Source organism: Heloderma suspectum, chromosome 4 (genome assembly GCF_057233095.1).
Source record: "Heloderma suspectum isolate Gila_16-S chromosome 4, 16-S_ref, whole genome shotgun sequence".
Lineage (NCBI taxonomy): Eukaryota > Metazoa > Chordata > Lepidosauria > Squamata > Helodermatidae > Heloderma > Heloderma suspectum.
Window position 1 is genome coordinate 289,348,421 of NC_139461.1, and position 13,494 is coordinate 289,361,914.

A 13,494-nucleotide genomic window follows, 5' to 3' on the forward strand; every position below is an offset into this window, starting at 1 on the left:
GTCCCATTAAACTTGTCTCCATGCCAGCTGGGAGTGGGAGGGAGTGAGGAGCTCGGACTCCTGGATCCAAGGTCAGAGCACTGCCTCCAACCTCAGATCCAGGAATCTGAAGTGTCCTATGGCCCCCCAGACTCTATCTAGGGGCCATAGGATAGCTCTCTTAGTACATTTCTAATCTGCCAAATAACTAATGGTTGCTGGGCAGATTACAAATTATCTAAAAACTTAAATGCCACATGGCCATTAAAAATATAAAATACAATTCAAATATTTAAAAGAATAAAATACAATATAATGCAAATCCAGAAACAGCACAGGAATCGATAAAACAGCCATACTAACTTAGAACTTTTTTTAAAGTGTGGAATCACCATGCCTCCTTCGCTCACTTTTTTTTCTGGGTGTTCACATTACCTCAACATCAGATAATTGACCTTCTGTGAGGACCCAGAGCTTTCCCCATCTTTTCTCAGACCACAGAAAGTCGTGTGTGTGTGTGTGTGTGTGTGTGTGTAAAAAATGTAACAGTGGAACAATCTCCACAGGCTTGGATGGTTTTTAGTTCTATTGTTCTGTCTTTCCAAGAGATATGGTTTCCACTAGTGTGGTGACACATCAGGTAGGTCAGAGGTGTTTAATCTCTTCAGCCAGAGGACGAAATTCTATTTTGGAGAAGCTTGCGGGTGTCACATTTGTGGGGGGGGGCTGAAGGCAAAAGGGGAAGGGTGAAAAATACCAGTATATTTTAGCTTAAGAGCGCTATCCTATGCATGTTTAGACAGAGAAAAGTCCTACAACTCCCAGCATTCCCCAGCCAGCATGCCTGGTAGGACTTTTCTCTGTCTAAACACGCATAGGATTGTGCCCTAAAGCTCTTACTGGCAGTAATTAAGCTTTAGGAGAGGCATTTCAACCCTTTAAAATGGAGGGGAAAAACTGCACAAAAGCCAGGAAACCACCAAATGATGGGCAGTCAGGGAGAAGCGGACATGCCATCTGAGGAACATTGGAAGGCTGAATTTGGCCTCTGGACCAGAAGGTCTGCAGCCTTGCAGGTGAACCTGTCACCTCTCAGCACACTGTCACTATAGCCATTTTATCACCCTGTTTATTTTTTTAAATCAGTTCTTAAAATTAGTGCTAAAACACTTTTCCGGCTATTTTATTTAACATATTAAAATATTAGTGCAATAGTGCTGAAAGGAAATAATGTCATAGTGCTATAATTCTGATTTTAAATGATGTACAAAATTTATTTATTTATTTATTTATTTATTTCTATACCGCCCAATAGCCGAAGCTCTCTGGGCGGTTCACAAAAACTAAAACCAAACAACACACAATAAAACAATTTAAAATATATAGAACATTAAAACCACAATATAACAATACAACCACAATAAAACCTAGCAGCAGTACAGGAGTTTAAAATACAGATTTAAAACAACAAAGATAAAAATTTAGAAAGCTAAAATGCCTGGGAAAATAAAAAGGTCTTCACCTGGCGCCGAAAGGAGTACAATGTAGGCGCCAGGCGAACCTCACTAGGGAGCTCATTCCAGAGCCGGGGTGCCACAACAGAAAAAGCCCTCCTCCTAGTAGCCACCCGCCTCACTTCCTTTGGCAGGGGCTCACGGAGAAGGGCTGCTGCTGATGATCTTAAGGTCCGGGCAGGCACATATGGGAGGAGGCGATCCTTCAGGTAACCTGGCCCCAAGCCGTTAAGGGCTTTGAATGTTAACACCAGCACTTTGAATCGGGCCCGGAAATGGACCGGCAGCCAGTGCAGCTGGAAAAGTACTGGCGTAATATGAGCTCGCAGGCCAGTCCCTGTTAATTTATTTTATTTATTTATTTATTTATTTATTAAATTTATTAATCGCCCATCTGACTGGTCACCCAGCCACTCTGGGCGATGTACAACCCACCATAAACAATTTAAAACAGTAAAATTTTACCATAATTTTTTTTAAAAAAAATACCCTAACCCACCCCAAATGCCTGCCTGAACAACCATGTTTTTAATGCACGACGGAAGCTCATTAAAGAGGGGGCATGACGGAGTTCCCTAGGGAGGGAGTTCCACAGAGTGGGGGCCACCACAGAGAAGGCCCTCTCCCTCGTCCCCACCAGTCTAGCTGTCCTGGCTGATGGGACAGAGAGAAGGCCATCCGAGGCTGATCTTGTTAAGCGGCCTGTCTGGTGTTGCTGGAGGCGCTCCTTAAGATAGGCTGGGCCGGAACCATATAGGGTTTTAAAGGTCAAAACCAACACCTTGAATTTGGCCCGGAAAACAACTGGTAACCAGTGCAACTCCTTCAGCACTGGAGTGATGTGATCTCGACGGCGGCTGCCTTTAATCAGGCGAGCCGCCGCGTTCTGTACCAGCTGCAGTTTCCGAACCGTCTTCAAGGGTAACCCCACGTAGAGCGCATTACAGTAGTCTAAACGAGAGGAGACCAGGGCATGTACTACCGATGGGAGCAGATGGTCGGGAAGGTAGGGGCGCAGCCGCCGTATCAGATGGAGTTGATACAGCGCTGTCCGGCTCACAGCTGACACCTGAGCCTCCATGGACAGCTGGGAGTCCAAAATGACCCCCAGGCTGCGGACCTGGTCTTTCAAGGGTAGCTGTACCCCATTCAACACCAGGTCAACATCCCCCAGCTTCCTCTTGTCTCCCACCAAAAGTACCTCGGTCTTGTCAGGGTTGAGCTTCAGCTTATTCCTCCCCATCCAGCCACTTACCGTCTCCAGACATTTGGACAGGGATTCTACGGCCAACCTTGGTGAAGATTTGAATGAGAGGTAGAGCTGAGTGTCATCCGCATATTGATGACACTGCACCCCAAACCTCCTGATGATAGCCCCCAGTGGCTTCACATAGATGTTAAATAGCATCGGGGAGAGGATGGAACCCTGTGGCACCCCACAAGTAAGTGGCCACGGGTCCGAAACCTCCTCTCCCAGTGCTACCCTCTGGTACCTGCCAGAGAGGAAGGACTGGAACCACCGCAATACGGTGTTTCCAATGCCCAACCCCTCCAGGCGGTCCAGGAGGATACCGTGGTCAACGGTATCAAAAGCCGCTGAGAGGTCGAGGAGAACAAGGAAGGAGCATTCACCCCTATCCAGAGCTGTTAACAATCTTGCTGCCCTATTTTGGACCAGCTGAAGTTTCTGGACCGTTTTCAAAGGCAGCCCCACGTATAACGCATTGCAGTAATCCAGACGAGAAGTTATCAGAGCATGGATAACTGTAGCTAGGCTATCTCTGTCCAGATAAGGGCGTAGTTGGTATACCAGCCTAAGCTGATAAAAAGTGCTCCGTGCCACTGAGTTCACCTGTGCCTCAAGTGACAGTTCTGGATCCAAGAGCACCCCCAAACTACGAACCTGATCCTTTAGGGGGAGTGCAACCCCCTCCAGAACAGGTTGATTATCACCTAGCCGGGCAGACGAACCACCCACTAACAGTACCTCCGTCTTGTCTGGATTGAGTTTCAGTTTATTGGCCCTCATCCAGTCCATTACCGTGCCGAGGCACTGGTTCAGAACAGCCACTGCCTCACCTGGTTTTGATGAGAAAGAGAGGTAGAGCTGGGTGTCATCCGCATATTGATGGCACCTCAGCCCACACCTCCGGATAACCTCCCCCAGCGGTTTCATGTAGATGTTAAACAGCATGGGGGATAGAATAGAGCCCTGTGGAACCCCATGGCACAATTGCCATGGCACAGAGCAATAATCCCCCAGCACCACCTTCTGGAATCGGCCATCCAAGTAGGAGCGGAACCACTGTAGTACAGTGCCTCCAACTCCCAACCCAGACAACCTATCCAGAAGGATACCATGGTCGATGGTATCGAAAGCCGCTGAGAGGTCCAGGAGAATCAACAGGGTCGCACTCCCCCTGTCCCTCTGCTTTTTATTTAAGCCTCTGCTGCCTTTTAACATTTTCCCCCGATCCATGCTTCTTATCCAAAATAAACATGAAACACTTTATTTTGTTTTTTTTTTTACATTTCATGGGCAGTCACACATATTAAGAAGCACTTTAGGGTGCAATCCTATGGCTGCTAGACAGCGGCTAGATGGCCATAGGATTCTTCAGTTTTTGGGAACTGACCTCGGAGCCCATGCTCCAAGGTTGATTCCTGGAAAATTGCCTCCCTGCCCCCTCTCCTGCTGCCTTTTAGGTGGCACGGATCGTTCCCAAGCTCCATGCTCAGAAGAGCAGCATGGAGTGGCATAAATGGAGGCATTCCTGGGGGTGGGGAGGGGCGGGAAACATGGAAGTGCCGCTATGATGCTTCCTATGTGTTGCCCAGACTCCCCCACTCAAAGCCCCGTGGCTAGACAGCCAAAATCGGCCCCCCTCCGCTCTCCGCCTGCCCTGCATTGGATAGGCAGTCACCTCCATGTTTGGAGGTGGCCGCCTATCCCCATAGGATTGCTCCCTTAATTCTAATTAACTCACTGGGTATTTTTTTAAAGGATCACTCAAGAGTTGTGGGGTTCCCTCCCCCAAAGGCCATAGGTTAATTAAACATTCCCCTTCCCCCTGGGAAATGGTACACACAGGACGATGTATACCCAGAAAAAGCACAATAATCCCAATAGTGTGGAAAGTCAATGGCAATTCCATGTGTAGCTTACAGCAGAAAAGCAATAATTCATAGTGGGTGCCACCCGTCTGGAAGCAGCCTGAGTATTTAAGAGTATAGCCTTGCAGCAAATCCTATACAAATCTAGTCAGAAGTAAGTCCTGTTGTGTTCAATGGTGCTTCCTGCCAAGTAAGTGTGCATAATATTCCAGCCTTAAGGTGCAATCCTATGGATGTTTAGACAGAAAATTGTCCTACAACTCCCACTGGCTGGGGCACGCTGGGAGTCATAGGACTTTTTTTTCTATCTAAACGTATATAAGATTGCACCCTTAGTGAGTTAAAAGTGGGATTGGTTACACTTGGGAGGTTCAAGAACCTTGAGGTGACGCTTCCGATGATACTGTTCTGAAACTGGAATGTGGAAGTGAGCCAAGCTTGGAGTTCACATGGGCTCCAAAATTTGTCATGCTTACCTCTCATGGTGCAGCTTGTTTCCCCTTCTCTATCTGCTCACCATTCCCTGTCTCGTCACACATTTTTATACTTTTCTGCACTCCTGTGGTTCCCTCCTGCTGTATTTCAGATTGCCCTCGTTCCTCATGTGAAACGGTCTCTGTCTGGATTTCCTTTCTTATTCCATCTAAACTTTCTTTGTTACCTTCTCCGTCTCCGATGATTTCCACTGTGTCATCAAAAACTGACTCCGTACTGTCTGCCAATTAGCCTCTGTCTGTCAGCACATTCATCAGCATCCTGAAGACTGATGGGGAATGGCAGAGCACGCAAATGCTATTTGAAATGCAGCTGTGTGTCCTTGCACATAGATATGCCGTTACTGATGAAGTGGTTGGCGGTGTGGATTTAGATTTCTGAGTGACAAAAAGAGAAGAAAATACAACCCACAAAAACTTCTGGTGAGAACCAGGTGCAATTAACAATGAGGAAGGGACTATAAGAGCCTTCACCCCAGATGTATTCCACTTCAACTCCCGTTATCTCCAGCCAGGATGCTGTAGTCCAACAGATCTTGACAATGAACATGTTGACAATAAACGTGGAAACCATCTGTGCTCTGCACAGGAACTTTTCTTCAGAACTTACAGAAGTCTTCCTATAATTAATGCTGTTCTCCTGTGTAACAGGAGTTAAACTGTCTGATAAAAGTATTTTTTTTAAAAGAAACAAAGCTAATGAATGGTGCAATCCAATTTTACAAACCTGAAACTGAGAAATTCAAATAAAGCTACTATGTGGGAGAAAAATGACGTTAGTAATTGCTCAGCAAGCATCGTTTTCTTCTATGGACATAATTTCTTAAAATCAAAACATTCGTGCTTCATTGTTACGCACTCCCCACTTTCCCTAAAGCAGGGAGAAGTTCCTGTTGGGGACTGACTTTGCTTAGAGGAGAGAGCGAGTGTGGGCACATATGCATTGTATGTTTATTGATCTGTTTGGTAGTTTTGGTCATATTTTCTTCATTTACAAATATACAATTGGAGCATAAGGACCAAACTAGTCATGTCATCATTTACACAATTAGTTTGTGTAAAGCAGTTGTGAGGATGGTTTTTGAATAAATAGGAGCTGAGGAGGTGGCTATCTGGATCAGGAGCTGGGGGAGGGGTGGACCCTAACCTTTTCTTCCCACTGCAGTCCCAGCCCGGATTAGCTCTTTGCTTTGGAAGGAAAACATCAAATGGCAGAGGGCCATCACAATTCTGGATCTGGCCGTGTGGGAGGGTATTCTGTAAGTTTGGCTCCACTCTCAAAAAAGGCCCTGACTCTCATGCCTGCCCATCATATCTCCAATGACAAAACACAGAGCAAGGACTCCAATGCCAGGACTGGCCCTTCCATGAAGTGGGGTGAATCCCCTGACTCAGACAGTGGATCCCAAAGGGATCTGTGTCCCCCGCCAGTGCCTGGAGGACTTTGTGCTGCTTCTCCAGAGAACCCTGCTGGGCACTCTTCTGTTGCAGGAACACATCCAGCATGGCTCGCCAAAGCAACTGTTGCTGCCCATCCTATGCTTCACACTGAGGACCTCTCAGATTAAGGCATAGGGCAGGCAGCTGTTCTGGTAAGCTGCACCTGCCTCTCTCCTGGTGCGGCTTTCCAGAGCGGAGGGCCAATGGCACATTCTGAGGTAACTCAAAGCAAGGCACTGGACCGCCTGGTGCGGGCTGGTCCCCTGCTTTGGCTGTCTGGAGCACCATTTACCTGATGCCTTGCTTTGAGGACACCTCAGAGCATGGCAACAGGCAGGTAGTATCTCTGGGAAGCCTCGCCGGCCGTTCACAAGAGACAGCAGCCAGTGCAGCCCTCCAGAGAGCCCAGGCCAGAGGCTTCACTGTGAGAAGTTCTTCCTCAGAGGGAGGCATCAGTGGGGAGGCAGCCCTGAAGATCACCTGTGTTGCTGTGGCACAGGTGGTCTACAGGACTATCGCCCCGCCCATGCCTTGCTCTCAGGAAGGACCCTTCACAGTGAGACATTGAGGGAGAGGCCTGTGGTGCTGTAGTATCACTGGGGTGGTGGTGGTGGTTGCCACCACCATCATCATTGTGGGGAGGGGGGGTGTCATCGCAGGCAAGGGGGCGGAGAAGAGAGGGCAGTGGCGGGAGGTCTTGTGCTGGCGCTGCCAAAAGCTGATCTTAAAACAGGGCAGATCAATAAGGGAAAAGGCTAGGGTGTACTCAGTGGAGGCTGCTGGCTTCATATCTTGGATAGCTCCTTTAGAGTTCTGACTGGCTCTGACTGAAACCCAGAATGGATTCACCGCCCCACTGACATCAGAGCCACCAGCCTCCACTGCAGGCACTTGCTAGGCCTAATCTTGATTAGATAACCGGCAGCTTCCTTTTGACTCTGCGTGCTTCCAGATGTAGGTGTTTTAGCAACACCCAATCATTGCTTGCCCACGTCAACCCGCAAATTTTATTTATTTATTTATTTATATCCCGCCATTTTTCCTCTTTAAGAAACCCAAGGCGGCATACATAATCCTCCTCCTCTCCATTTTAGCCTCACAACAACAACCCTGTGAGGTAGGTTGGGCTGAGAGTCTGTGACTGGCCCAAAGTCACCCAGTGAGCTTCCATGGCTGAGTGGGGACTAGAACCCGGATCTCCCGACTCCCAGTCCATCGCTCTCGCCACTACACCACACTGGCTCTCAATGAAGTTAGAATAGAAACTCTCTCTGCAAGTGGATGGGCAGTTCCCTTTTCCCCAGATGGAAATGTTGGCGGGGGGCATTTTCATCAAGCCCTTGTCATGGGAGTGAGGGGATGTTTTTAAATATGCTCTCCCCCTTTGCTGTGGTTCTAAGCCTGGTTGGGGCCCCACCCAGCTGCAATTTAGGAAGAAAGATAGGAAGGTCATGCCATTTAGAATGGGAAGGGTTACGGTGAGAGAGCTCATGCCTGGTGAGGAGGAAGAGACCGATACAGGTCATGAGGATGTGATCAGCTGAAAAGCTGCAGCACAGCTTCCCCATGATTCCGCTATACCTGGGGAGAATGGACAGCTTGTTTGCTGATTTTTTTAAAAGTAAGATTTTCTGAGTGCTGAAAAGAAAACGAAGGTAATTCCTGACAAACATGGGGGAAGGATTCCCTGCTCGCAAAGCTATGCAAATGCCAGTGGTGTAGTGGGGCCAGGGCTCGCAGGGACGAAGCACAGGCACTTTTTAAATAGAAGGGCTGCTGATGTCATCCACCAACACCCTAAGAATTCCCCGTTCCCTCTGAGTTTAGCTGCAATCTTCACAGTCCTGGGGCAGACCGCGGGGCGGGAAAGGGGATGCATTTTCTTACCAACAACACAGCATTGTGAGCTGTCCCTGCTGTAATGCAAACTATTTTGGGGTGGCCTAGTCTCGAATGGGGAGTGAAGACCCAATAGCTTTATAAACTGCCTGCTCCTGGTCGAGATGAAGACAGCTAAAAGTGGTTTGTTGGTATAGATCAACACAGCTGCCTTGAATTTTTGGATTCTCTTTGGGGGCGTGGTCATGGGCACTGTCATGATGAGAACCTGCACTTTAAAATTTAGCACTACATCATTAACAGATACTCTGTAAAAAATGAGGAAATGATCAGTGGCAAAGCCCAGTAAATTCCCAGTGTGAAAACAAATGGTCTAGTCCTAAAAAAAGCCCCCAACAGCCATTGAGCCCACAGAAGTAATCATTTAACCACCTATTCTACCAAATATTTACCACACATTGACAGTTCATGTGTGGTAAAATGCTTATTTTTATTCTTATTTACATCCATATCTCACCTTTTTTCCTCTTGCAAGGAACCCAAGGTAGCTTACATGTTCTCCCCTCTCCATTTTATCCTCACAACAACTCTGTGAGGTAGGTTAGACTGAGAGTCTGTGACTGGCCCAAGTCATCCAGTGAGCGTCATGGCCAAGTGGGGACTAGAACCTGGCTCCAGTCCAGCACTCTAACCACTACACCACACTGGCTGTCACTTGGCAGGATGAAAAGATGACCAAGTTACCTCACTCGAAGATGGTTTGGTTGTCTGCATGGACTCTCTGCCTGCTCTTGCTTCCATGCTGATGAAATGTTCAAACTATAATCATGCCCCTGGGATGGCATCCAAGTTTGTTTATCTGTCTCTGTCACTGTATAATTTATTGTGGATCTTTGTTGAGGCATCAGGTACCAATGCGTCATTTTTTCCCCCTCGTAAGTTTGCTGTAAGTCCTAACTTTAAAATATCGACCAGTAGGGTGGCTGGTGGTCATACATCATAACACTTGAGTGTTTTTCCAGCTTCCTTGATCGATATTGACTTGATTTCATCCTCAGTGTCTTCATTCCAAATGAGGACATACAGTGTGCTTTACAAACATTAAACGAGGGTGAAGTCCACTGCCACTAGCTTTTAAAAGTGGATTTAAAACAATCTGTGGAGAAATCAGGCACAACACTGAGTCTATGAAGACACTCTGTTTTCCCGAATCCGACTGCTCCAGACAGAAGTTTGCAGGTGGTTTACACAGGTTTGCATGTACCCTGAAGCAGAGTTCACAGTGCTCCTGGACGTAGTGCCAACGGAGGAAGATCAGGTGGCGGTGGTGGCCAGGAGTGGTTTTTACCAGCTTAGGCTGGTACGCCAACTGCAACCCTATCTGGAGTGGATGGCCTTTGCCTCAGTTACCCATGTACTAGTGACATCTAGGCTAGACTACTGTAATGCACTCTACATGGGGCTGAATTTAAAGAGAATCCAGAAACTTCAACTGGTGCAAATGCTGCCACCTGCGTACTGGTGGGTGCCAGGTGGTCAGAACATGTGACACCTATATTGTAACCATTATACTGGTTCTCAGTGCAGTTCTAGGCCCTGATAGGGCTTCTGTTTCCTCCAAAGAGAAAGCTTGGTGTTCTCACTGGAACGGGCCAGCAGGTTCCAGCGTTCCCTTCCCCAATCTCTCTCGCACACAATTAGTTTAATTTTGGTCTCCATATTGGAGGCATCAGTGTTCCGATTTTGTCAGTTCTTCTTCTTTTAGAATGGAAGAGCTCCACATGTATTTATTTTATTGTGTGAGAGGGCTGCACAGTCCAGTCTGGATCAGATTCTGCCAGTGCAGGTTGGTGGCTGCGATTTCGGTGGGGCTGTGAATCCATTCTGGGTTTCAGTCAGAACCAGCCAGAACTCTAACGGAGCTATCCAAGGTGCTGATCCCTATCCCTCAAAATAGGTTCAGCACATTGGATAGCTCCTTTAGAGTTCTGGCTGGTTCTGACTGAAACCCATTGAAATGGATTCACTGACTGAAATAGATTCACAGCTCCACTGAAATCAGAGCCACCAGCCTCCACTGGATTCTGGTGGTATGTTTTCACCTGCTACAACTTTGTATTATGCTTCACCCGCATGGTCATCAAGCTCCTCTTGGTCTTGTCAGCTGCCTTATATATGTCAGTAAACATCTGCATAATCTGATTCCCCTGAAGAATTGTCGTTTATGATCCCTGCTACACAAGTTTCTCTACATCTTAATTAATTTTAAAATATGGAAATAAATCACTTATGGGCTTTATGTGGGGAATGCATTGAGCATTTCTCATTGTTTCTTAACTGAATGATAGGTGGTTGTATCTGCCTTAATTCCTGTCCTGTTTTTGCCTGAATTCGTGTATTTTTCTTTTAAAATCTTCGTAAACATTGTCCTTAAATACATATTTAAATACACATTTTGAACATATCTTCTCACACAGTATGCATTTTATCTCAAAGTACACATCACTAATGTGTTTTATCCTAATGTACACATGTTAAAATCTACTTTGGTATGTTTGTTGCACTGAGAACGTCACTGTGAAATAGAGAGAAGTGTGAAATCTGAAGGATATTTATTTATTTATTTATTCATTCATTCATTTCATTTCTATACCGCCCAATAGCCGAAGCTCTCTGGGCGGTTCACAAAAATTAAAACCAAACAACACACAATAAAACAATTTAAAATATATAGAACATTAAAACCACAATATAACAATACAACCACAATAAAACCTAGCAGCAGTGCAAGAGTTTAAAATACAGATTTAAAACAGCAAAGATAAAAATGCTCGGGGGTTGCATAACTAATTACATTCCCATCTGGACATTAATTAGTCCAGGAGGTGAAAAACAGGTCAGTTCACATCAGACTTTTCAAAGATGGAATTCCTCAAGCATCCCTATCTCATATATAGAATTTCTACACTTCTGATTATGTGAACCAGACATTTGGGTATTCACAAATACCTAAGAATGTGAAGGAAGCCTACTTGGCATTGTTGCAAGCAACAACAATCATTTTTGAGTTTTTGTGATTTTTGTAATTTTAACTGAGGACAGTTTCATAGTGCAAGGCAAGGTGGTGGATGAAAACTCCAGCTTGACCCATGCCAGCATCCTGTCACAGAAACCACCCGTTGTTGTGATGAGCATAATATTGATGAGTAAGGAGGGTAGCTTCAAGAAGGGGAAAACAGAGATTTAGCAGAAAGGATTTCAGCAGTGGAAAGAAGGAGTTGGATAATATTTATTCAGGGAGTCAGATGATATTGGGGCCTCTCCATTTTTCCCTTTTTGTCGAAATGCAATTGACATTGGGAAGAAAAGATGTTCTCAAAACCATCTCCAATTTAGAACAGCTAGACAAATGCAGGCATTTATGTGTAATGTGCGCTACAGAGGTTCCATCAGTTATTTCTCCTAGGGTGGGAAACAATGGGAAGAATAGGTGGTTGCCGAAGGAAGAGTGAAAATCACCAGAGAGGTTATTTGATTTGCCCTAACGTTGGATTCTGCAATAATACCGATGAGAACAGCCATGTCTGCTATTGACCACATTACAAAGGAAAATTGCAAGAAAGTTGGTTGAACAAGTAAGACAGGCCCACAATAAAGGGTTGACTGTAGAAAGAGAGTAGGAAATGCCTTCAAACAAGCCATTTTAGGTGTCATTGTGTATTACTGGCTGATAGATATAATAGGGAACATAGAGATTGGGGAAGAAGTTAGGTGACTGGTGATTGTCCCTGAATTTACCCTTCCCCCATACCTCTTCTTGTCTGTGCCATTTTTTCCTCCGAATGAGCATGGAAGAATTTAGGAGCTCAGAGGGACTCTACTATAAACTTAAGATAACATCAGATAACCACAAGGAGACAATTGGAGTTGAAATGTCAAGTATTCCCAGGAGTTGCTCAAAGCATTAGGTCATCCCCCAACACAGCTTTTGTGTAAAACCAAGGTTCACAAAGACATTCACAATGGAGAAGCCTATATGAGTGAAAATGCTTTCCCCACTGCAGAAAAAGGAGGTATGTTTAAGGAATGCTTCTGGGCTGGGCTCTTTGTTTTCTAAGGCTACACACAGAGTACTAGGGCTGTGCATGGACCCCCCAACCCAACTTGGAAGCCGCTTCGGGGCTTCTGAGGTAGGCCCAATTCGGCTCGGGCTGATTCCCCCCCCCCGATACTCCTCAGGCTACGAAGCCGAAGCAGGATTTGGACATCTGAATCCTGTTCCCCACCCAACATACCACCCAGCTCCCAGCTTCTTACCTGGGCTCTTATTCCGGGGGGGGGGGGGGGCAGGCACCGCCACCAGGGGAACTGCCACTGCTGCTAGTGCTGCTGGTGAAGCCGCTGCTGGTGCTGCTGGGGAAGGCACTGTCGGGGAAAATGCTGCCTGTCGCAGCCTGCTAACCGCCGACAGGCACAAGGGCAGGAGTCGCCCTCCAACTGCACTCTCTCCCTTCCTTGGAAGGAGGGGAGGGCACCCGGTTGGAGGACGACTCCTGCCAATGAGGGCAGGCTGCCACCACTGCTGCCACCAACTCCTAGGCCCTCTGAATGCGCGCTTGCAGCTATCTTGTTCCGGGGAATGGGGGGAGCCATTTCCCCCTGTTTTTGTGCCATGGCTGTGCCCACGAGTGGCGAATCTGTGATTTTTCTGGTTCAGTCCATAGAGGCAGATGTGTTCTGTGATTGGATGGTGGTTGGGGGGATTTGCTCTGCAAAAATCATATGAAATCAAGAGGATCCCTGCCAAGGATCCATGTTTTTGTGCCTTGGTTGCACCTATGAGTAGGGATGGACAAAAGTCCCTTACCTGATCCCGAAGCTTGCTTCGCGGTGGGGGGGGAGGCGCTCCATCCCTCCCCCTGAAATTCTGGCCGGGGGGGGAGGCGCCCTGTCCCTCCCCGCCAAAATTCTGGCTGGGGGGGAGGCGCCCCGTCCCTCCGGCCGCGAAACCTCCTCTGCGGCCGGGATGGAAATGGCGGTGGCCGTAGCCGCTGCCGTTTGTGTCCCTGCAGTCAGCCGTGATAGGCTATGTAAATGTTTACGTAGCCTATGAC

The 13,494-nt window shown here is 47.0% G+C and overlaps 1 long non-coding RNA gene across 3 annotated transcripts in view; it reads left to right on the plus strand.

Moving 5' to 3' along the window:
• LOC146348856 (uncharacterized) overlaps positions 1-13,494 on the plus strand; it is a 161,422-nt gene that overhangs the window by 84,852 nt on the left and 63,076 nt on the right. The window lies entirely within an intron of this gene.